Source organism: Phyllobates terribilis, unplaced genomic scaffold (assembly GCF_046119375.1).
Source record: "Phyllobates terribilis strain yellow unplaced genomic scaffold, ASM4611937v1 Scaffold_2__4_contigs__length_985480577, whole genome shotgun sequence".
In the NCBI taxonomy this organism is placed as follows: domain Eukaryota; kingdom Metazoa; phylum Chordata; class Amphibia; order Anura; family Dendrobatidae; genus Phyllobates; species Phyllobates terribilis.
The window spans coordinates 758921362-758948397 of record NW_027362762.1 but is presented as its reverse complement, the minus strand read 5'-3'; the positions used below and the strand labels follow the sequence as shown (position 1 = coordinate 758948397).

The following is a 27036-nucleotide window of genomic DNA, read 5'->3' as shown; positions in this document are numbered from 1 at the left end:
TGCATGCTGTAGCAGGTTCTCGTTCCAAGGCAGAACTAATCCCAGAAGACACTTACTTGAGTATCCACATCTAACTTCTTTGGTAGTTTATATTACTTAGACACCATGAACTAATTTTGATGTGTAAGTGGCTCTCGAAGTCTATTGTTCATCCCTATTGCAGACACTTATGGTGAAGGAATAGAAGGTAACATTTATTCATCAAAACAATCAAATTTATAGTATTACAAAAAAAAAAATCACTCCGCTGAAGACTATAAATCCCACTGCTATGAAGATAGGAACAAGGACAAGGCATTGTACAGTATGGTGATGCAACAGTTTCCGGTCGTATGCCATTTATCCTCACTGCATTATAAACAGAGTTGATTTTAATTCACAGGTGGAAGTAATATATACACACAGCACATCTGCTCATCAGAGGAAAGCATCTTTAAAAGAAATATGGGACATTCCTTTCTATATTATGCATTCCTTAATAGCATGCATCTTTCAACAAGAGAGGAGAACAATTGCCAAAGTCAACAACTGGAAGAAAGTTTGGAGAAATGTAGATCTTAACACTTTAATGTCTATCCCAAAACTGAGGAGCCTTCTTACTACTTAGTGTGCATCAAGTCTATAGAGCATGACATGATCAGCTGTTGGTGTGCCAAGTAGTTGGTATTCCCAGTAGTTGGTGCGCCAAGGAACAAATTTCTAGTTAAAGTTGTAGTCTAGAGAAGATAAGTCATCACCTATCTACAGGAAAAGTGAAAATGTATAGGTGGGGGTCTGACCACTGGGACCTGCACCAATCAATAAGCTATCACCTGTCCTGTGGATAGCTGATAATCTATCTTCAATGGAGAATCCCTTTAACGTTTGACTATACCTGTTCCTTAGTAACTCAAAAGATTCCCATAAACTTTAGCTCGCGGTTAGCAGAACAATGGTTCGGCCGATCGTTTGGCTGACAGCTATCTCGCCCAACTCTCCAATACACAGGAGTGCTCCTCTTTTCCCCCGAGAAAGTCGCTGCCATACTTCACTGGTGGCAGCGTATCTCAGGGAGAACGGAAAGTTTGGCAGAATGCTTAACATCCCCGACTATAATCTGTTGGAGGCCCCCATACACATTAAATTTTTGACTGACTGGTCAATATCACCGTAAATCTAATATGCATGGGGGCCTAAAGTATCTTTTCAAGTCCTCTAATCTTTCTTTTAAGCTAAACATTTGAAAAGGTGTACTACCTATATATTTAAGGTGACATCATTACATGGCATATGGCCTAATCACTGTCCACTTTATTAATACTTCATATTGTAAAGGTAGGTTCTAGGTTATAAGGGAAAGTACTGGATTCTCTGCACACGAGGGAAAATCTAAAGTAATGATCGGTTGTTCATCATGGCATTTTATCAAGTGACAACAAAGATCACACTTCGCTTTACTTTACATATCTAACCCCTTTACCCCTGACAAGCCATGGGTGAGACACTTCTGAAGACAGAAACATTGTCAAAAACAGAAGTTTGCCAGTATTTCATAGTTTACTTCATGTATCAGTCAAGTTCTTCTGTGCAAATGACCAATAAATTATTAAAAAGTGATCAAAATCCGAAAGTATGTCATTATCTGGTAATAAGCAGACTTAGAGTAAATACTATGCTTGGGTGATTTTGGCTGAAATTACAAGAATACATCAAAATGACCAAGAAAGTTCTTTCTGGTCTTTACAGGTTCAGAGTTTGATTCCAAACACATTTTGGTACTATAACACAGTAATGAATATGTAACATTATGTCTACAATATTGTGGCCGCTTATCTTCTAATGAGGTAGCGTTTAACATTTTAAGTTTTCCTCTAAAAGCACTATAAATCTAGCAAGCGGTGAGCATGGAGCAGTTATTTTATTTTCTGATGCGATTTCCACCATGTTGATATCTATGGACCCACTGAAATATAACAACATATTCCAATTATGACTGTGAGGCCATTAGGTGGCCATGCACAATAGATAAATGTAAGCTGATGGTTGAACAATCTATCATCTCCTGAATTATTATTATGAAGACACAACTATATACACTTTAATCGGTATTGGCCTTTTAAGTTGTTCAAACTGGTCAAACATGCTCAATGACTCCGGACAAAGGCTGAACAATCTTTTTAGAAACAATCTGAGAAAGTTTCATAGTTTTTAAGGTTGAAGGTGGACTTAAGTCCATCGAATTCAACCTATAGCCTAACATGATGATCCAGAGGAAGGCAAAAACCCCATGGGGCAGACACTAATAGCTCCATAGCAGAGAAAAATTCCTTCCCGACTCCACATACGTCAATCAAATTAATTCCCTGGATCAATTTCCCATCACAGAATCTAGTGCTCATAACCTGTAATATTATATTTTTCAAGGAAGGCATCCTTGAATTTTACAACACCATGTGGAAGAATGCCATAGTCACACTGCTCTTACAGTAAAGAATCTGCGTCTGTTCTTTCACGGAAAAATGTCTGAGAACTAGTTACTATAAGGTGGAAATATAAAACATGGCTAACTTCTTTCCAGAAAAACTTGTTATTGGTTGGAAAAAATTGATGTTGTTGTTGTTGTTGAACTTCACCCCACAAATGATCGTTTTAGTGGAAATCGTCAACCCATTGATATCTCAGAATTATGGTCCCCATACAAATTTTGTCGAGACTGGCCAAACAGCTGCTTTACATAGGGGTCTCCTGACTGTGCCCCGACAAATGATGTTGGCGTAGAGAAGAATGGGGCAGGTGGAATTTCGATGCCTCAGGGGAGATAAGACACCTCTGTCAGTGCTTTCTCCTCTCTCCCTAAAGATAACACATGAGCACTGGGACAATCTGAGAGCTCCTGTGTGCCGGGGAGTTAGGAGAGAGCTTTCTGATGACCCCTTGTATGAAAGGCTTTTATGTCAATTCTCATCTTGACACAAAAACAATTTAGGACAATGTTGTATGGGCATGAGAATCCAACTCTGATTAACCCATCTTTTCCCCCTATGGATAATTAAAGAAAATCATGTTCCTTTTGTCAAGTACTACATTTTGTATAAAGATCAAAAGATCAGAAAGCATTCAGAGCAACAAGCATGCAATAATAAAAGGACAAAAAAACCTCCTTCACATCACTGTAGTTTAGATCTTATCATAGTTCTTATTTTAGATCACCCCTATTATGATAAAACAGGGGTATTCACTAGGAAAACAAAAGACAAAGATCTCACGAGTACAGCGCTAAAAATAGATGTATTCATCATCAAAATCCCTCAGTGCCATTACAACCCTCAGAAGGAGGAATGAGGGGAATGTGAATGCAGAAGAATACAGTTATATGAAAAAGTTTGGGCACCCCTATTAATATTAAGCTTAATGTTTTATAAAAATTGGTGTTTTTGCAACAGCTATTTCAGTTTGATATATGTAATAACTGTTGGACACAGTAATGTTTCTGCCTTGAAATGAGGTTTATTGTACTAACAGAAAATGTGCAATCTGCATTCAAACAAAATTTGACAGGTGCATAAGTATGGGCACCTCACCAGAAAAGTGACATCAATATTTAGTAGATCCTCCTTTTACAAAAATAACAGCCTCTAGTCGCTTCCTGTAGCTTTTAATGAGTTCCTGGATCCTGGATGAAGGTATTTTTGACCATTCCTCTTTACAAAACAATTCCAGTTCAGTTAAGTTTGATGGTCGCCGAGCATGGACAGCCCTCTTCAAATGATCCCACAGATGTTCAATGATATTCAGGTCTGGGGACTGGGATGGCCATTCCAGAACATCGTAATTGTTCCTCTGCATGAATGCCTGAGTAGATTTGGAGCGGTGTTTTGGATCATTGTCTTGCTGAAAGATCCATCCCCTGCGCAACTTCAACTTTGTCACTGATTCTTGAACATTATTGTCAAGAATCTGCTGATACTGAGTGGAATCCATGCGTCCCTCAACTTTAACAAGATTCCCGGTGCCGGCATTGGCCACAGCCCCAAAGCATGATGGAACCTCCACCAAATTTTACTGTGGGTAGCAAGTGTTTTTCTTGGAATGCTGTTTTTTTTGCCGCCATGCATAACGCCTTTTTGTATGACCAAACAACTCAATCTTGGTTTCATCAGTCCACAGGACCTTCTTCCAAAAAGAAATTGGCTTCTCCAAATGTGCTTTTGCATACCTCAGCCGACTTGGTTTGTGGCGTGCTTGCAGAAACGTCTTCTTTCGCATCATACAGCTTCTCCTTGTGCAAAGTGCGTTGTATAGTTGACCGATGCACAGTGACACCAACTGCTACAAGTTGATGCTGCAGCTCTCTGGAGGTGGTCTGAGGATTGCCCTTGACTGATCTCACCATTCTTCTTCTCTGCCTTTCTGATGTTTTTCTTGGCCTGCCACTTCTGGCCTTAACAAGAACTGTCCCTGTGTTCTTCCATTTCCTTACTATGTTCCTCACAGTGGAAACTGACAGGTTAAATCTCTGAGACAGCTTTTTGTATCCATCCCCTGAACAACTATGTTGAATAATGTTGAATAATCTTTGTTTTCAGATCATTTGACAGTTGTTTTGAGGAGCCCATGATGCCACTCTTCAGAGGAGATTCAAACAGGAGAACAACTTGCAAGTGGCCACTTTAAGTAGCTTTTCTCATGATTGCATACACCTGGCTATGAAGTTCAAAGCTCAATGAGGTTACAAAACCAAAAAAAGTGCTTTAGTAAGTCAATAAAAAGTAGGTAGGAGTATTTAAAACAAGAAAATGATAAGGGTGCCCATACTTATGCACCTGTCAAATTTTGTTTGAATGCAGATTGCACATTTTCTGTTAGTACAATAAACCTCATTTCAAGGCAGAAACATTACTGTGTCCAACAGTTATTACATATATCAAACTGAAATAGCTGTTGCAAAAACACCAATTTTTATAAAACATTAAGCTTAAGATTAATAGGGGTGCCCAAACTTTTTCATATAACTGTATGCTTAGACTAAGGAGAATAATGGAACCGCATTCTATTTTTCCCTTCTCCTCTTATATTATAGTATCCGTGGCTTTACGACTGTAGTAGGATTATAACTATCATCCTGCCTTCATGTTGGGAGTCTAAGGGTCTGTGTCCGGTAAGCTTTTACTTATTGGCGGTCGTGTTATAGCCTGGCAGACACAGGTAGACCGCAGTAAGCATTGCACGCTGAGTGATCTATCGTAGATCCATAATAGATCACTCAGTGCACATAGGGTGCCATAGTTCTCAGCAGTGCGAGTTTACTATGGCACCCTATGTGCGTTGAGTGATCTATTATGGATCTATGATAGATCACTCAGTGCCCTACCAAGAACGATGATCTTTTGTGCTGCCCAAAAGCTAAGATCACCAGATGATCACCAGATTTTGCCTATCCATTGTGACACAAGCATTATTAAAGAGGTTGCCCACTACTTTCACATTGGCAACCTATCCTTGGAATAGGTCATCAATATCTGATCGGTCAGGATCCGACACCTGGCACCCCCACCGCCGGCTGGAAATACTCACTTGCTGAGCTGGTCCTTCTTCTGGTAGTGGCCAGGGCTTGGTACTGCACATCCACCTCCTATTCCAATCAATAGGAGGCGGATGTGTGGTACCCTGCGGCATGCACCATCAAAAGATGGCCAGCTCCGCAAGTGAGCACTTCCAGCTGCCGCCGACAACGATAACAGCTGATTGGGGTGCCGGATGTCGGAACACGACCGATCAGAGGAGAGGTCATCAATGTGTAAGTAGAGGACAACCTCTTTAAGAAAGCTTGTTCACAATTATCTTTCAGTGTGAATGATCCTATAGAGTGCATTTATATATGTCAACTTGTGATGTTAAACGTCCGCCAATCGGTTACATGTTTACATATCGGCCGTCATTTAATAGCTTCCCATGCACACAGAACGATCTGTGCACATAGACTGTCATTGTTCTCGGTAGCACATGTCCTGTTTACACTAATGATATGCTGCCTAGAATGATGAATAATTTCACCTGATGGGAAAGGTGTTTTGCTCGATCATCAGGTGATCGCCAGCCTGCGTAGACTGCACGATTATCTGGAAACAAGTGTTCCAAGCAAGGCTCGCTCATTGTTATCGGTTTGCGTAAATTCACCCTTAAATTTGGCTCTTCATGTCAGATAAAGCTAATTATACACCATATGACAATTCTGAATTTGCGCTGGGTACTCTAAACTCTTGTTCTCCTTAAAGGAAGTTCCTGTACATTAGGTGTATAATTTTAGTGTTAAGATCAACCGCGCCATGTGGACTTCACCATCTCCAAAGAATGAGAAGAAGCTTGAATGTGGGGGCAAAAATATTTGTTTAAAATGCTGAATGTTCTACACTAATGGCCTTTAAAGAATCAAGTGGGCATTCATATTGTGCAGCAGACTCATTCTGTCTGGTGACCAACCTTGCCCCCCTAGTCATCTCTAACATCTGCCTGGCATTGTAATTTCCACCATACTTGTCCAAAATTTCATCCACGTGCAATTGCACCCGGGCCTAAACAGTGCACCGAGGAATACCCTGATAAACCCAGGCAAAAAACAAACATGGTGATCATAACTAGAAAGATTGTCAGGTAATCTATGATGGCATAGTGGTGGTTTAGGTTAAAATGACCAGACAGGTCCCTTTTAAAGGTCCCAATACATTTTAGACAAACATCAATGGAACTGCCTTACCATGTATATTAGGCATACTGAACTTAAAGGGGTTCTCCGATCTTAAGCTACAAGTCTTGTGAATCCTCATATTGCATGCACTGTGCGCTGTGAGGATACACCAGCTTAGGGAGCAGGTGGTCATGTGACCGCAAGAATGAGATTTGCATACTTCCGGCCACATTCCGACTAGACTGTCTAGTTGTCACGTGACCACATGTATGCAAATCCATACCTGCGATCACGGACCTGTCGTTCCCGGCATCGGAGAATCCTCCCTGCGTGCAGTGCACCCGATATGAGGGTTCACAAGTCTGCAATCACATACAGTGACTGCAGACTTGTTGCTTAAGACCGGAAAACCCCTTTAAGAACACATGCCTGTTTATGGGGGAGGGTGGGAACTAAGTAGGATTAGATGACAGTTGTTGAAGATATATACACACCTTCAGGCCTCATTCAGGTATCCGTATTGCATGTACGTGTGCAATCCGCGTGTTTCATGAATAAAACACCTACCCATTGTAGTCTATGGGGCTGTTCACATTGTGTGTTTTTTCACAAATCGTGTGTCCATGTAAAACTGACATGTCTATTTTTTTCCGACAGCAAGAAATGAAAAGTACCAAAAGAAGTCTATGGGTCCATGAAAAACACTGTGTTTAACGTTGTAAAGGATAGGAGAAGCTTTGTAATTTATTTATCCAGCCGTCAAAAACACTGATGACACTGATGGGAAAAACGGACACACTGAGCAAATACTGATGACACACTGATCCAAAACACTGATGACACCAGGTACAATTTATTTTAAGTGTGTGTTTAAACATGGACGTGTGAATGAGGCCTTACACGCACGATAGTGTGTTTATACAAAAGGACATTAATGAATACAAAATTCCTTATGATGTCATTGGAATATAATTCTTTTCATTGCCCATACACAACAAACAGCTGGAAGGAAAAATAAATAGAAAAAAAAATATTTATAAAAAACCTTTTGCAAGTGGATTCCATCCTAATGTGAACATAACCAGACCTTCGACAGCTTTCCTGTGGCTGAATCATTTTATTATGACCCACCATTATTTAGGTGAATGTAAACACAGCTGTCCCAGAGTAAAGCCTGGTGCCATTTTGGCCAAAATCTGCGTCACACCTTCTTTTTAAACAAAAATAAATCCTGGAAATGTCAATAGGTTTTATTCAAACAAAACCAATTTCCTCAGCTATGACTGCGGGAGTTTATTTGGCCTGTGAACTGCGTATTTGCTTTGTTCTAGACCTCACAGTGACAATGTATAGAGCTGAGCGATCCACTATTCTGGCAACGTAGAATCTAGCAGCCATCCCAATTTTTGTTCTATTTTATGTGGCGTCTACATTACTGGAAGTCACATTGTGGGGGGGGGGGGGGGGGGACGACATCTTTTTGGCACATCAACATGTAAAATTTGGGAAATTGATAATATTCAGCAGATACAAAATAGAATAATTTTGAAAATAAACAATAGACAAACAGGTAGCCTAAAAGAACACAAACATGTGTACTAGAAACAGGAAAAAAAATCATTCATCCAAAAAAATCTACATGGCACTACCATCTACCCTCTATGCCAACCTTCGCTCAGCCTTGCCACCTGTTCCTTCCTCTTCTAGTAACTGCCTGGCACGCCTGTAATGCTAAATAATGTGAGAAGGAGCTAACCTTCAAATGGAAGAATATGTAGGGTAATTATAGCCGAGCGTAAGATCAAGCATGCCTGAAACCACACCACATCTGTTATCAGAGGAAGCCCTTTGATGTTGACATATCATATTAAATACTCACCGATGGATCTCGCCATGCTTCTGTTGAGTAGAGCATTGTGCAAGAGGGGGACCAAGCAACCCAAGGCTGACAGGTCAGGGGTCCTGAGTGGAAAAGCTACCGAAACACAACGTATCCTTGTGCTGAGCTGGACTACTTCACGTGAGACTGCTGACATTAGATCACAACAGGAAAATCTGTGTTACAATGCCAGGAAAGCCAGCTCCACCCAATCACCTCCGCCAAAACTTCTAGCAGCCCGAGTCCGGCTACAGATAGAAAGGGCTTTTCTCAGAGTCCTGCTGGAGCTGAATGAAAGGCCGCTCAGGATAAGCTTCTTTCACTACAGCATCTCTAACCTGTATGGGGCAAGATCTGGTAATGGAGATGTGGAAAGTAGGATAAGCTCAGCTTTCTCCGTAATTAATCCACAGCTGAATGAAACTCACCAGTTCCCATGAATGCAGCAGGAAGCCGACCTGCCACCGGCAGAATACTTTACATATTAAGCAACGCAGGACCTACCAGCGGCCACATACACAACGAATCCAAGAGCAAGAAAGCAATACACATGCTAATGTGACAAAGACGGCGACAAGCAACTCTACAATGGAGTACAATATAAAGTATACACACACTTACATTGCACTTGAAGTCTATACACCATTAATATAGCCCCATGGGGGTCACATAATATACATATCGCAAACAAACAGAAAAAAACTAGAATATATTCTAAATAATTTTCTGAATAAGCTGGAAGGACAAATTAAGCACTAAAGGGTTTTATCCAATATACCAGTATATGAAGAAAACCAGTAACTGCTCACCTAGTCAGGTTGTGTGACACAAAACACTAGTTTGGCTTTGGAAAGAATGGGTCAGCTGCTGAAGAACCAACAGGTTGGTAGGTCTAACGTGGTAATCAAATAGTGGAAATGTGGGTGATTTGTGCTGGTTTCGTACCCACAATAAAAGTCCAATAAGTGGTATCAGTGTTCCAATGTGCTTTATTCTCAACGCGTTTCGAAGTTTACAAATTTCTTCATGAGAACCACAACTGTTGTGGATGTTCTGAAGAAGTTTGTCAACTTCGAAATGTGTCAAGAATTTAACAACGTTGAAATCCTGATACCACTTATTGGACCTTTATTGTGGATACGATCATCTCAGCCAGTGATCATCCATCATGAATTTGCAGACACTCTCTATATAATCCATGCATTAGCCCTCCTAATGAACTGAATGGACGGGGAAAAGCGTCAAGGTTTACCATATGTGTTAAACTAGGCCGTGACTCCTTTTTCTGCCTTTAGCTCACTACATCACAGCACAACAGGAAGAGTGAGGGACAGCCTCCATTGAACGGGGGCACCATTTTTGCGTATATCATGGTGCCAACCTCCGGAAAAGGCAGGACCAGCTCAGGCTAAGAATAGGGAATTATAAGTTTACTATCTGTTAACAGTATGGGATCATCACAAGAATTTTGAGGGGCATTTTTCCAGCCGAACGATCGTCCGAAAGTCATTCAGCCGACAAGGATCTACTGTGTAAGGCGGGGCTTTAGAGTGGGAGTGCGATGATATGCATTGCATTTATATCTTGCCATGGAGCCAGCCATTTAGTTTGCTTAGGACAAAAGATACTTATATAAATGTATCCATAGTGTTGTCAGAGCTTGAGAGTTGTAGTATAAGGTAATGATCGGGGAGAGATGCGTTTCTTGATTTAATCAATAACACAATTATCGAATGCTCTAATCAGCCTCTCGCCCATCTAAAATATTTACTAACGTTCTGTGCTTTCACGTCAACTATAAAAGCATAAACTATCTGCCTACATTACCTAACAGGTTACAGGTTTACTTTTTCTATTCTTTCTAGACCAATAAAACATATGTTCATAAAGCTACAGTACCAGAGGCTTCAATCCGAGCTACAGTCATCAAGCTCAGCAAATTAGACAAAAAGGATAGCTCTGCAAGCCGCACTATTCTTCTCGTAAAAATTAAGGAAACTCCGAGAGTACTTAAAGTGTAAAGGTTGTTTCATGAGAACTTGCAGTAGAATATCTGTGTCTGCCTATAGCCCCCCCTCTCCATAGAACTTTATGAGCACCAAATGCTATCTTCCAGCTCAGTAATTGGAAAATCTGCATTCACTGGAGACAGATTCAGAGTTCACCTGTGATTTGAAAAAGAAAGATCAGTCCAGGAGGAGAAGGAAGCAGATATCACTAATTAGATATACTACTAACTTTATTATTTATCTTCACTTTAAAAATAAATAAAACGATGGTTACTCTTTAACAAAACCAATTAAATCGATGGAGTCCACTGGGCACCAGTGGTATCTGCCATATAACAGATCACACAGGGCATTGTATTATGTCTTCGGCTAGAACGGAGGCCACTAGTGTGAAAGGGGTTCTTCAGGAGATTAAAAAAGGCCTCAGACTGTTTAAAAAACAAAAATAAAAGAAGAGATACTCGCTCTCAACCTGACATTCTGATCTTCACTTCCTAGTCCCAACTCGAAACACAGAAAATTATTATTTATTTTTAGAGCACCATTGATTCCATAGTGCTGTACAGAACGGTTTACATACAAAATACAAATATAAATTACAATGAACAAAATAAGAAGAGACAGACTGGTACAGAAGGGAGCGGACCCTGCCATCGTGTGCTCACAGTCTACAGGGAAGTGACAGGTAGCCGTCTCCACCAATCACAGGCTGCAGAGGTTTCTGCCTCAGCCAATCATTGGCTTAGACTTCAAGAAAGAGCATCAGAATGGAGGGCTAGCATTGCGCCTTTTATTTATTTTTTTAAACTAATCTAAGCCGTATAATTTCTTTTTTCTAACATTCCTTTAACTAGTTGGGGCAAATGCGATATTACCAAAAATCATATAAATACTAGTAAGCTCTGCCAGGCAGATGTTCCAAAGAACAATGTACTGTACGGTATATCTGCCTTCACCATAAACAAATTGGCCCTAATCTATCAAAATTGTCTCTATCAAAAACTAGCGTCCATTTCGCTAGTTTTACAATATGCGATTTCTGCCCCCTTGATGACCTCTACACAGACAGGCGCATAGGCTTGGGATCTAACTATTGTGACAATGTACATGTGTAGATTCCTGATACAAAAGGAAGTATGCGGCTAAACAAGTCACAGTTGTCAATGTGAAAACTGCAAGATTTCTTATTTTAGTACAGATTGTTCTATGAAAATATATATATATATTTGAGACAAAAAATGTTTTTAATCAATAAGTTTCTGATGATAGCTTCCCTTTAATTTTTCAATATCTATTGTCCCATTTAAATGTGCTAATCTTGACCAGATGACTAGTGCCAAACAACTTACAAGCCACTGGCCTCTTTACATCTGCTGACGACAACTTATGGGAACATAACATTTGTTAATAGGCTGGTTCTGCCCTATGCAGTATCACGTTGTCGACAGCACATCCCTTGTATACACAGGGTGATGTGCTGCCGATAACAGTTTTATTTATGCCTGCATAAATAATCTGTTCACCCAGCAAATGAGTGTTTGGCTTGTTCATGAGGTGACTGCAGGCAACATGCACCTATAATCAGGTTCGGACTGGCCCACAGGAGAACAGGAGAATCCTCTGGTAGGCCCCTGTGAAGGGCTGCTAATAAGCAGTGCTATTACACAGAAAAGGTATCTAATCATTCGTTAAACAAGCTATCCAAATTAATATTAAATTGAAGCAAAAACAAATTTGTGTAGTGGGGTCAGGTTATTTATTTTTGCATGTAGGTGAAAAGTGGGACCCAAGAGTCAATGTTACTGGTGGGCCTTTACCCAGCCAGTCCGATGCGGCCTACAATTGGGAATGAATGTTCATTCACTCATTACCGCCTCCTCTAACTGAACCTTCAATGACGCCTATCATTCACTGTAAAGAAGACTAATATGCACTTTGAATTTAAAGAGGCATAGCTTCTTTTTACTTTAAAATACTAAAATTGCTTTAGTTTTTTTAAGCTATACAGGGGTTAAATAAATTGCTGCCCCTTGAAAAGAGCTTTCCTTGTACGTTACTGGTCTCCATCCTCTTTGTGCATCATTTTAACAAGTTTGACTCGCTGAAAGAGGATATCGGGCCCATACAAGCCTGTACAATGGAGGCAAGGAGAAATTCTATGCAGTCAATGAATATGAAACAGTTAAGCCTGATTCAGATGTTACAGCACAATGCCCTTTTCATGAAAGGAGCAATATGTCTGGGGAAAGTGGTGGCACTGCCAGCCAGTATAAATATAGTACCATACCATGAGAGCCAGAAAAAAATGGATTGTTTGTTTCTTCCTCCCAGCTTTGTAAATTTCCCAGTACTGCAATGGTTGGTGGGTCACAGAATCGCTCATGCAGGGAAGGTAGGTCACAACACACGGTTGGGTAATCCGGGAGAAAAAGCCTCTGGCCCAGCCAATAGTGAGCACTTCTCAGCAAGGGAAAATAATATATACATAAATCTCAGAGACGGACAATATTTGGGGAGAGCGGAGGGGTCTGCTTACACGCGTGACGCTTCGGAAAATGATAAACTAATTTCTACAGCACCAGAAGGTAAAATGGACGTGTAGTTCTCAGTATTATAGTGAATGGTAAAAGCGTTCAACCTAATTATACACTTGACTATGATTGAGCTCGTGATCGGTGCACACTGCTCCAAATTCAAGGACGATGGCAGGTCAGTCCTAGTGTATAATTACTTTCCTACAAGGACTGATTGGTCACACAAGCAACTTTACTAACAGAGTTTTGCTCCCATAAATAGCATAACTGTAAAGTTTTGTTCAGATAAAAACTGATTATATCACAATTCCAAGCTTCAGGGTGCAATGTTTTGGGTTTGGGAGTGATTTTAATACAAAATCCAAATCAATTTGGTGCAGTTTTCTGCTGCAGAATTTGCACAGAACGCAACTCAAAAGTGTTACCAAAGTTGATGGATGGGGATTGTCCTTTACAAAGCAGTTACCTCTACAGTGAACGGATCAATGGTTACTGGATCCCTTTAGAGCAGATATGACAGTATATAAGCAATAGAGGCGAGTATCCAGCAACTGGTCCGGGAGAGCGTGATTAAAAACAAAAAAAAATTATTATGAATACATTAAAGGGCAAAAAAAAATTTGAGACGGTCCCCGGGGACTGTACCCAGTTACTCCAGTAGATCTGACGCGTTCCAAACTAGGTATTTCTTATTCATAGTCTGGCATCCAGTTACTGGAGTAACTGGGTACAGTCCCCAGGGACAGTCCCAAAAATTTTTTTGCCTTTTAATATATTCTTAATAAAAAATTAATGTTTTTAATCACGTTTTCCCAGACCGGTTTGCTGGATACTCACCTCTATTGTTTCATCATGCTGCCAACACAGCTTAATCCTTGCCAGTTTTTTCTTTGCCAGTATATAAGGTGCTCAGGGACGGTTGGGTTTGCAGATATACTTTTGTACACGATAGCTAATAATGATTGCAGGGTACATAGAATAAAGCAAAAGTGAACCTCCACAACATTTTATAGTGGCATGCAGTGCATGTTCCCAAATCATACATGGGTAGTCAGTCAAGTTCTCATAAGGGGTAAAAGGGTCAATATCTTATGTTTTAATTTTTTTTATAAAATAAAGCAATACAGTCAACCCAATGTTTGGGAAAAGTCACAAGTTGGTGCAGCAGATTTTTTAGAAATCAAATTTTTCCATAAAAATGAGAATCACAATGAATCCTCCGACGCCGTGCTCCGATCTCCCTCTACAGGACGTTATGCGAGAGCAACCAATCATCTGCCAATTACATACAACTTCCTGTTCCGCTGTCTGCTAAAGCAGTTCTCAATATCAAAGCATTTTCCTTCACAACTAATGTGTACAATAAATTGCATGAACAAACTAGATCTCAATATGTGATATCCTGAAAATGCCACAGATATGAGAACATCCAGCCTGGCAAGACTTTGAGGATATTTAGGGCCCATTTACTGTCACTGATCTTTTCCAGATTTTCAGCCTCTCTAAATAGGCCAGAAATCACCTGGCGAAAATGCTCGTTCGATGAGTGAAATAATTTTTAAGCAAGCTTAAAAATAATCGTCCTCAGCAGAACGTTGTCCTGTGTACACTGCATTCCAAATTATTATATAAATGCTTTTTTTCTCTGATTATCCTAAATGGTCGATGCAAATGAGTCAATATAATGTTCAAATTATGCACCATTAGGGTATAAAATCTAATTTAACTGGACAAAATTCCCAATGATAATAGAATTTTTTTAAAAATTAAAAAAAAAAACACTCAAAATGCACTGTTCCAAATTATTATGCACAACAGAGTTTCCAAACATTTTATAGGTTGTAAAGAACTGAAAATGGTAATTTGTTAAATCTGCAACATTAAAGGGAACCTGTCACCACTTTGGAGATATCAGACCTCTACTATAGCCATACAGGGTATAGAAAGGTGAATCTATAAATACCTGCGCTGCAGGTTCTATGCGCTGCAGGGTTATATTGCGCAGGCGCCAGGAAGTGACAGTGACTCACCGGCGCCAGCGCAGTGCACAGGCAGACGGGGACGGGATGAAGCAAAGAGCGCTGTATGTGAGCGGCGCTTTTCACATGCCCGGGAAGTCAGGGCGCACAGTGCAGGTCACAGGGCCTGTCACAGGGCCCTGTGACGTGTAGGGGAGGGGTGAATATGATAACTAAGCATATAGGCGAGCATTTGGGGGAATAATAAGCACATAGGCGGAGATTGCTTGGCGTCCCCCGGACGGCAAGCCTGTACAAACTACAGTAGAATTGATTAAAGCGCTTTTCTCTGCAATCAAACTATGGGCCATACAGGTATGTATAGATTTACTTTTCTATACCCTGTATGCCCATAGTAGAGGTCTGATATCTCCAAAGTGGTGACAGATTCCCTTTAAGAGGTCATCTTTACTGAAATCAAAAGCTTTTTCAATTAAAAACATCTCACAGGCCAAGTTACATATTAACATAGGACCGACCCCTTCTTTGATATCGTCTTCACAATTCTTGCAGCCATTGAACTTGTGAGTTTTTGGATAGTTTGTGCTTAAATTTCTTTGCAGTATGTCAGGGAAGCCTCCCAGAGATGCTGTTTGATGTGAACTGCCTCCCACCCTCATAGATCTTTTGATTGAGGATACTCTAAAAGGTTCTCAATAGAGTTGAGGTCAGTAGAGGATGGTGGCCACCGCATGAGTTTCTCTCATTTTATGTCAATAGCAGCCAATGACTCAGATATTCTTTGCAGCATGAGATGGTGTATTGTCATTAATGAAAATAATTTTGCTACCAATGCCACAGTTCTTCTTTTTGTACCATGGAAGAAAGTGGTCAGTCACAGTGAGAAACTCTAAATACATTGCCATGGTCATTTTCACACTTTCAGGGACCCTAGAGAGGCCTACCAGCTCTATCACCATGATTCCAGCCCAAAATATGACTCTGCAACCTTCTTCCTAACATTGCAGCCTTGTTGAGACATGGTGGCCATCCACTACTCCATACATCTGGACCTTCCAGGGTTGCAAGGCACTCATCAGTAAACAGGGCTGTTTTAAAATCTTCGTGTATGTCTGGGCCCGCGGCATTTGTTTCTGCTTGTAAGTACTGTTTAGTGGTGGCTGAATGGTAGGTTTATGCACAACTGCAAGCCTCTGGAGGTGCGGACTTTGAGGTTCACAAGACCCCAGAGGCACCACCAGCTTCAAATACCTGTTTGCTGCTTTGTAAAAGTATTTTGCAGCTGCTCTCTTAATTCGATTAATTTGTCTGGCGGAAACCTTACTCCTTATGCCTTTATCTGCACTAACCCATCTGTGCTATGTATCAGCCATAGATCTCTTCACAGTATGATGATCACGCTTAAGTTTTCGTGATACATCTAATGTTTTCTTACCTTGTCCAAGGCATTGCACTATTTGACGATTTTCGGCAGCAGAGAGATTCTTTTTCTTTCCCATATTGCTTGAAACCTGTGGCCTGCTTACTAATGTGGAATATTCTTAAGTAATTTTCCTATAATTGGGCGCACCTGGCAAACTAATTATCACTGATGTTTGAGATTGATTTCAGTGATCCAAAGAGCCCTGAGACACAATACCATCCACGAGTTTATTTGAAAAAAAAACAAAAAATTACTTCTCTATGACACTAAAATCCATTTTGCATAATACTTTGGAATGTGGTGTAAATGCGCTGTGGGTAACATTATGTTCTGTGTGCAAAGATCGATTGTGTTCATGATTGTTCTGTGTACATGCAAGTACAGTCAGCCTGTCTAAACAGGCCATTAAACAACAGCTGCTCGGTTTGTATATTTCTAGGACTTGCTAATTTCCCAATTATCAGTCTGTCTTCGCAGGCAAAGCAAAAGACTTGTTTGTCAGATTAAATAATTTTTAAACAAGCTTAAAAATCATTGTTCTCGGCAGCACATTGCCCTATGTAAACAGGACGTATGCTGCCGAGAGCATAACGTTCATGAAAGTGAAGTTGGTGGGGTTTAAACTGGGCATTAAACGACTGCTGATTGACCTGTATAAATGCAGTATTGTTGCTGAACAACCATATACTATGCTTTTTGCTAGCACAAAACTGACCAATTTAGTTGTTGTATCTTTTGGTCTACTGTGCTAGAAGCGTGCCAAAGAAGAGCTGATGTTTGCTCCCATATTCTATATTTACTGACATCTAATTCAAGCATCTGAAACAAATCATACTGTATTTTATCAGAAACCCATTTTCCCACAGGAATAATCATGTTTATGTCCAGGCTTGCTTGTGTTTCCAAATGAAGTTGAACTTTGGGAAGCTGGATAGCCTCCCTTCTGGGATGTTTTCTGTAAATAGTGAGAAGTGCTAGGCGTACAGGAACCTGAGCAAAACGTCGGCACACCCCTTATCAAGTGCATGGACGTGAAATCCAGGCTTCCCAAATGAAAACCAAGCGAAATCCAAGCTTTTCGTAGCTAAGAAATCCTTGAATGTCTGGATTTTGGAAATGCGGCTCCTTCACTAACCCCACTTGACCAAATGATTCACACTCCACTAAGCAGACATTTTGCCTGCTTTCAGTTGACATAGATAGTTTCTGTCTTGCTTGAGCAATGAGTTTGTAATCTTTGATGGGATGCACACTGAATACCTCTAATGTTCGGCAGATGGAGTATTAATGTATTTTTCATGACTCAGAGATAATAAAATAACTGCTTCTAGAGTGCAGTATATATATATATTGTTTCTTTATACTGTCGAGCAATACTGTTCTGTCCGGCTATAGCATCATCTATAAAGTAATAGATATCTATTATACAATTATAGGAATGCGGCCACATGAAACGATTGCCAAGTTTCGTTCCCACTTTGATATGCAAATTGTCTCTTCAGAGAGGGAGAGGACTAGAACTCTAGTGACATACATTGGATGTAGCAATCCTAAAAGTCAATATCGAACCTTTAACGAGCCTTGCCACATGACTTAGGATAAAAGCCAAATCAGAATCTCAATTTGCAGACACTTAGCTTCTCACACAGCCAAATCAGATCTCACACTTTGCACTGACAAGGGGCAATACCCCAAAACACCATGTCTGCAAATTGAGATTCTGATTTGGCTTTTATCCTAAGTCATGTGACAAAGCTTGTTAAAGGGTCGATATTGACTTGTAGGATTGCTACTTCCAAAAAGTGGCACTAGAGTTCTAGACCTTTAGCTCTCTGAAGAGACAATTTGCATATTTAATTTCCCAGAGGAGCATGCAAGGCATTTAAGTCTCCTCATACTGGGGCGCCAGGCCTGGCATGTCACTCCCCACAAGCAGAAATCTTACCTCTTAGTTCCCATTTTGACAAACTTAAAACAGAAAAGTACAGACCTACATTTCGTTTTTTGTCATGCGAGGCTCGGAGGAGCCCTCTACGCCAACAATTGTCCTCAAGTTTCCATATCCTCCACAACCAAAGTTTTCTCTTACGACACAGAAATCAGAATCAGAGCTTGTTAACGCTTGAGGGTTTTTTTGCCAGAAAAACAGATCAAGTGTTGATTAGAGAATTATTCCTATCATCAAAACAGATATTTTTTGCAATTTACTGCTTACTAAAATTTGCAGCAGTTCCTTAGATATTGACACGCTTCTTTTGTTGTTAAAACTAGTTTTTCTGCATTTATAACCAAGAACAATAGTCAACATTACTTGCCCTCCTCAAAAAAATTCTTCAGCCAAAAGGACCAATAGTTCCGCATTATATACAATACATAACATTTCACAATAATTAAATACGTCAGTAATTTACAAAGTGACCAAATAACCAACACAGTCAATTATCGCATGGGAAAACGCAGCGAACACCTCTGAGGCTAGGTGATGTAAAGTACCTTATGTGATCCCAGAACTTATGCTGAATAACTTGTTTCCCGGAACAAGCCCCCGGCTAATCTCCACAGACATTTACTATCTTCATGTTTTGTAAGTGTAGCCAAAGTGAATTTAGAAGGAGGCTGACATGAAGCAGCCCAGCAACATTGCCTAGTTACTGCTGAAGGCTGTATTCAGTCACTAGCGTAAAGGAAATGACAAGGATAATGTGGGCAAAAAAATAATAAAGCATCCTACTATACAGTAACTGACTGCAGCCAAAACAGCTTTTTAATTTCACTTTATAGAATAAAATTATACAGAATGTTTTTTTTTTTCACATAAACATAATAAGTTCTACAAATAAAAATTTAAAAAAAATTAAAGGAGTTGTCCGGCCTTAGGATACACGGCGTGCTGTGATAATTCTTCAGTGCCGGAGCCAGGAGCATCACCGTAAGTATATGATTTGCATACTTGAGGTCATATGTCGACTAGAAGGCCACGGCCTCCCTCTATACAAGTGTATGGAGCAGGGTCGGACAAGTCTAGTTGGAATGTGGCCGGGAGTACACAAATCACAAACATGCGGTCACATGACCGCCTGCTCCGGGTGCTGCCACCAGAGAATCCTCACAACGTGCAGTGCGTGCGATGTGCGGATTCACTCTGTGACTGCAGACTTGTAGCCTGAGGCCGGGTTCACACGACAGTATCTTCAGTCAGTGTACATAATGGGCCACACACACACTGTGCAAGTTGCAAAAAAAATGCAGTATAGCAGTAGTCTTGTCTGATTTCTGGACAAAAATAGTGCACGCAATGGCAGACTTCATAGGCTAACATGGATGAGAGCATTGAGCTGCACATGGACCCAGTCACAAATGTCACTGTTCCAATAATTTTAGCTTTCTGAACCTGGCTGCCCTGTTTAATAGCAGAACAGTGTAGAAAAAAAAGTCTGCTTTCTTAGCCTATTAGATACACACATCTTTATACAAATCATGGGTAAACATTTCCACCCCATTAGTAAATTTGGAGCAATACTTGGCGAGGTTTCCTTTACTTACTGTTGCTGTCACAACTGAATAGAAAAATTCCAAAATATCTACAAGAAAAAAAATAAATAAAAGCACTTGCCTAATTTCTGGTATACAGATAGGAAACCATTCTTATGTTTTCAGTGGAACTTCTTTAGGGTTGTGAAGACATGGGGTCTTCCGTGGGCAGAACACTACTCAGACAACAACGGGTGAGGGTAAAACAGTGTGGCAATATTTTATTGAACCACCAAACAGACAATAAACAGATAGAACAGTCCCAGCAAATACCCAAGATGGTACATTACACAGTCTCACCCTTCTGCTGGCCCGCCGAGAACAGATCAGAAGCGACTTTTGGACTTCAAGGACCAACTACCTCAACCAGTGGCCCCCCGCTTTTGGCCTCCATAGGAGGTAGCGGCAAGCTTAGGAAGCTCAAAGTCCATCGAGGTACAAGGCCAGGAGACCAGAGGTTCCCACCCTGGCCTCTCCGAGAGTTTTCATGGGGCCAGATGACCAGCTGATCCCAATCTGGCTTCTCCATGTGTCTCCATGGGTTCCAGGCAACTGGAGGGTCCCACCTGGCAACCCCAAACAACATATCCATGGGACCAGGTGACTTCATTGTTCCAACCTGGTTTCACCAAATGTATCCATGGGTTCTCTGATGGTCAATGGAGCAGATCTGTATCCTTCCAGTCAGTGCTGTGTATCCTTAGGCTGGAATCCTGTACAATCCAAATCTGTGTCTCTCTGGATCGAGCCATGCTACCAAGCTGATGTCCTTAAGAATCTGTCTGATCTTTGATTCTCTTTGTAAAGTCTGCATGGTACAGAGGCCTTGTTCCTTAAATAGTTCACAATTGTTCTTTCAAGCTCACATCCACAGGCCAAGAATTAGGGAGGGTATTATTCCACAGAGCTCATGTCTCATTGTTTGAGCATTTAATCAATTTACAAAGTTAATATAGCAGGGGGGCTCTTGTAAATCAACATCTAGCTGGCTTTAGTACAATATGCAATTAGCATATTAACAAACATTATGGTTTCCAGACTAAGAGAAGTCAACATTCAGGTTTATACACCTAATAGTATGTCCTTCTTGACCAGCCACAGTAAAAAACATACATTCACAAGTCAACACAAAGACAATAGTGTATTTCTCTTGGCTTAACAAATCTAGAAGTCTGGCTGATTAAGATTAGAAGTTGTTTTGTCACAAGGGGGTTGTCCCATGAAGAGATTTCCTGTCCTTTTGCCCGATGAGGGTATATTGGCATACAGAATTTGGTACTGCAGTTTCTAAACTAAACTGGTAAGGAGTTCTGTATGAGCTGCTCCCGGGCTAGCGGACTCAAGTCATCCTTATATTACAAGGGCAGTTGTTCATCTGAATGACCACGATTTCTACAAAAGTCCTGACTGGTTGTGCATTTTCCCTGTAAAATTAGACCTTTGCCAGAAGTGCAAGAACAGGACCCAGAGCTGATCATTCTGGGGGCTGCATTCTCAGATAAGTCAATCTGTCTTAGGCATGCGATAATATTCAGACATGTCAAAGAATTCACTGATAGGCATAAAGGAGACAGGACTAATTTAGAGAAACCTTCAAAGACCCTCTGCACTTGTAACCTTCAATATCAATTAAAGGGGTTATCCACTACTCAGACAACCCCATCTCATCAACTATTTTGTGTTTATAGCTCCTAGGCAAACTTTGTGTTTCCATGCTGGCAGCCTACAAAAAGCACCATGTGGCCATCTTATATTATTTGTGATATAAAAGGGCAGTGAAAATGGAGTAATGGGTGACATGTCATTTTATTCCTTTGGGGGTCTGGGATAAGTTGACTTCAAAGAGTAGGAAAACTTGAAATAGGCTAAATGGCTGAATTACTGATTTTGATGGGGTTGTCCCTTTTTTTAAGGGGTTGTCCCTTTTTTTATTACAAAAAATAGAAGAGGGGAAATGGATGCTTTTTGTAGGCTGCCAGCATGGAAACACAAAGTTTGCCTAGAAGCTGTGAACACAACATTTTATTATTAAAGACTATTTGCAATGTAGATGTGTTGATGCAACAATGATAGCTAAGGTGAACGATAACTTTAATAGGTTAAATATTCTAGAAATATGTCACAATCAATGGGAAATTCTCATATCTATTGACTAAAAATAAGTAGATGAAGTCAACAGGGAGATGGGTATCTAGGAAAATATAGGACAATAGAATGTAAACTACATTTCCTTCTAATAATTTGTAAAAAAAAAAAAAAAAAAAAACAAGAGGAAGCAATAAAATTTGTCGTCTTAGCAGGGGTTATATTATCCTGCAATAAGGATAATCAAGAACCTGAGTTACTACATAGAACATTTCTTTAGAGCGGGACAAAGCTCCAATCATCCAGCCAGCCGCTGGCGAGTGACAGCTCTCAGCAGGCTCCTGGCCGCTCAGCACTGCCCATATCCAGAAAGCTAGAAAGGATTTCTGTTAGAAAAAGAACAAAGGACCCAAATCATCATTTGTCATTTTTTAAGTCACTTTCATTAGCTGATGGTTTTAGCGCCAAATTCATCAAAATGGTGCATACAGATTATGAATTTTGCACAAAGTGAAAAAAATGGCCTTTTTTTCTATCTTTAACAGAGCAAAAAGTCTTATGTTTTGCAAAATGTCGCAAACATTATTACATTTCTCGTGCACATAAGATCACTCCGGGAGGAGACTGAAGTACATTTGAGACATATTTTGTGACTTTTTGAAAAGTTGCAAATAATGAATAAGGTGAAAACATCTGGAACATCTAAACTACACCAACAGTGACAAACTTAAAAAAAAACAAAAAAACAGGTGAACACATAAAATAAACTTTAAAAATAGGTTCAAATGGAAGAATGAATTAACCATAAACAATAAAAGGCACAAAGCTCAAAAAAATGCAACAAAAAACTGGTGCAAATGCAATAATGAATCAGGCCCTAAATGACCAAATACATATAGCAATATGTTAAAGGGAACTTATCAGCCATTTGTACCCCAAACTAATGCAATCTATGTAAAGGCGCTGTAATGCTGATTACCACATTTATTTTAGAAAATGAATTTACATATTAGAGAAATGTATTGTTGAATTGTTAAGAAAATGAGCCGGACCAACAGCTCTGCTGCAGTTTTTCCCTGTTTCCCACCCACCGCCTGTCTCCTGCCAGTGATTGACAGGTCACTCTTCTTTCAATGCCCTGCCTCTCTCTCCCAGGATCTAGTACAGCACTCCTGGGTATGGAGAAGTCGGGAGAGATAGCAGCCGGCTGAAAGATCAACTGAACCACTGTCCGACCAACAACTATCCAGGGGCGGACATATCATTGGTGCAACCTATGCAGCTGCTCTGGGGCCCAAGAGTTAAAGGGCCACTACTGCCTCCAAAGCAGTTGGAATTATGCATTTTGCGGAGATATTGGACGGCATATACAGTTCTTGCACAGGGGCCCTATTCTGTCCACCAGTGCAGCTATCTATTGTACACGGGGCCCCTTAGTGGTTGTTACATAGCTGTGTGCATTTGCTCTAAGGACACACGGCAATGAGACCCTCTAGGTGACAGCACACACATGTGTAACCCACTCAGAGGATATTATGAGTTGATTTAACAACTTTGTGACACAATAATAAAGCAAAAAGAAGGTGGGAGAAATCACACCCCGCGAGGTATCGAGTGAAGGGTTATGAGCACATTTACTTTACATTTCCTTTTTGGAATCCCAAACAGACGGCAAATTCCCACTGACACTAATAAGAAGTTTCCTTCCAAGTTGTACTCTTGCCAGTGGTTCAATTAACTCTTAATTACTTGCCAGTAGCATGCCCGCCCTTCCTTATTTAACCAAATGAAGTATTAGAGAATTCTGCTTGCAGCGTAATGCTAAGACTACAGGATAACGCACTGCTCCCTTTATGTTACCGGTAGATGTCATAAACCCCAGGACTACTGAGGCGAATTTAGTAATAGTAGTGATAAAAACGTCATTCCAAAATGGAGATTATGTGCGATCGTCTAGTACTAATTAAGCAATGAATGTGCCTATAGAGGCCACTGCCCAATTAAGTGCTTCCATTCTGGCTCAATAGCATTGTGGGCATTCTGCTGCCAACCACAGATGTGCCCGGTTTGCAATGCATGGCCAGGTAGCTGAGTAATGCAAATATTCTGCTATTCAGAAGCAAAATGTGAGGTCATTACAGAAGCGGTGACAGCTGGGGGCCAGAGCAAAGGATGAAAAAGTTTCAAGACGAGTGTGTACGTTCACACCATGGTGCACACATAGCCATCGCCTCAGGTGTAAATAGCACAGCCCTATATAACTAGGAAGCTTCAGTGTGTAAAACCATAAAAGGCTGAGATATTTACAACTCTTGGGGTGGAAGAGTACATTTCCCTTCTACACCTATCCAGGTGTTGTCATAATAACCCCTTCCCCTCTGTGACCCATTAGTGATAGTGTTCCTGAAAAAAAACAAAAACTTTCAATTGACATGCAAATGTTCGGTGCACCCTTGGTGTGGCCAAGAGTTTGGTGCACTGTTACGACCCCTCATTTTGCATATTGAGGGCCTTTCCCTGTTTCTGACTGACAGTGCTGGTCTCCTAAAGCGAGCACTGAGCACTGTCTGAACTCAGCTCGTGTGTGTGCGCGCGCATGTGCACTGACACTGCATGAGCCCGACCGCATGCACAGTGTCAATGCCGGTGTGCACACAGTCTGGGCAGGTGCATTCTCCTCCCTGACTCATCTCTGTTATACAATGGACTCTGATTAAAGGTCTTACTATATGGAATAAGGATAATTTTATAAAACTGAAGCGAGCACTGCTAATCAGAAGAGAAGGAAGGCCCTCAAGATGCAAAATGAGGAGATGTAACAGCGCACTGACCTCTAAGGGCGCTTTCACATTGCGTTCTGTGTCCCCGTCAGGGCATACGTTCTAAAATTCCCCGCAAAACTGGGTCTGGACGGATGCGGTGACGGCAGAGCGAACGTGCGCTCTGCCGTGCACTTTTTTTCTGCACTGTACACCCACAGGAGGCGGACACTTAGATGTAGGCTGCTGCGTTTGAGTGTCCGCCTCCTGTGGGCGTACACTCCCGAAAAAAGTGCACGGCAGAGCGCACGTTTGCTCTGCTGTCACCATTGCGGTCTATGGCCCCCATCACAGCATACGTCCAGACCCCGTTTTGCAGGGAATTTTAGGACGTATGCCCCGACGGGGACACAGAACGCAATGTGAAAGCGCCCTTAGCCATGGCAAAGGCATACCAAATTGCAAGTGAATTAAAAGTAATTTTCTCAGGCACTGTACCACTAACATGTACAGTGCTAGTATGATTTGTATGGGGACTTAGTCCCCTATAGCGCTGTCTAGATAATTGAAAATTGATTATGGTGTGACATAATCCCTGCAATTTCACAATAATTAGTGTAAGCTCCCACTGCAAAAAATAGGAATTCTAGCATAAATTTCAAAATCTGAATTGGGAAAAAATAATGCAATGGTAAAAGCTTCAAAGAATTGTCCAATCCCATCATAGCAAAAACGTAAATATCAAAAAGGAGAGATACCGAATTCACCACTGGAGTGTGGTTCCCATGCCAATGCGATGGTTTTATAATCCTATAATCACATGACACCTAATCAATGCAACCAATTGCTGCCTTTAGAACTTATATGTGGATACCACTGAGGTCACTGCTGTGGTTAGTGATTGGCTGCAGCGGTCACACACAATTACTAAAAAGAATGGAGACAGGGGGGGAGGCAAGAAAGGATTGGCTCTGGAGTAGCAGGGGATTGGAAAAATGAGTATTACTACTCTTGGCATCTTAAAAAATTTATGGAGATGGACAAACAAAAAAATGTTCCTAAATTAGGCAATCATCCATTGGCTTTGGCCTTTGTTTCTATGTCTGGGAGTTTTCAGCGAGGCTTTGACTAATTTCTAATTTAGTTGACAGGTCAGAATTAGACATGTGCTCCAAATATTTAAAAAATCTGGCTCTTGGTTTCCTTGCACGCTACATTAGAGTAGTGGTCCATCTGCTGTCTTAGTCATGCCGTACAGTACTGAGGAATGCTCCGAGCAGTAGGGTGCCCGGCAAGATAACACACATGACCTTTCCTCTATACGTGTATCAGCAGTAATACCATATTTATGTGTTCTATGGTTATTACAGCAGACAGAAAGTAAAGGTTAACTCTACAACTCCCTTCCTGCTGAAGAGGAAACCTCTACAATTCTCCAGCGATACTGACATCAATACAGCACTAATGCAACAACATCTTTACAGATTTCTAGGGTTTAAATAAAAATTGTGACCAGATATACTGTATATCATTTTTTTATATATTCATCATTTTTGGCATTTAAAGGGTTTGACGAATAGTTTTATACCGACGGCCTATCCTTAGGTCATCAATATCTGATTGGTGGGGATGCAAAACCCTGCACCCCACCGAACATCTGTTACTGGAGCCAGATAGGCCATCAATAAGAAAAATAGCGGCCAAACCCTTTAAGGGAATAGCTACCCTGGTGAAGGCAGCAAATGTGTAGATGTATAAAATCCTCTCCAATATAGACACCACCATCTATAAAACAATAGTGTGTAATATATGTATATATAGCTCACAAATTATAGAAAAATGCTGGGAAGAATCTACTTTGTCAATAAAAATGAGTAATTGATTATTAAGGATGGAGAAAAGATCCTGCACCTGCAACATTCAAGAAACATCTGCAGAAGAGCCAGTGATCAGTCTTGCGGGGAAGAAAGCCATCTGTAGAGTCTGCTCAAGCTTATGTACACTGTACAACATGCAACTTCTGTGAGCACCATAGTCTGCTAAACCGCAAGTTAAATGTATTTTGGATACACGAGGATTTGCCCTTTTTTTCGTATTCCAGGAAACGTTCTTTGCATGGCTTCACGTTCCCTTTAGAAAACTAAAAATAACATTTTATTCACAGGTCAATATA

At 40.7% G+C, this 27036-nt stretch overlaps 1 protein-coding gene across 6 annotated transcripts in view; it reads right to left on the bottom strand.

Moving 5' to 3' along the window:
• The window catches only part of MID1 (midline 1), a 603051-nt gene that overhangs the window by 149485 nt on the left and 426530 nt on the right, over window positions 1-27036 (bottom strand). The window contains exon 1 of one of the 6 annotated variants that reach the window (XM_073667308.1): window positions 8544-8714. The exons of the other annotated variants lie outside the window; for them this stretch is intronic. The gene's annotated coding sequence lies outside the window, so the exon portion shown is untranslated. Of the gene's footprint in view, window positions 1-8543; window positions 8715-27036 lie in introns of those variants that run through there. 6 annotated transcript variants of the gene reach the window in all.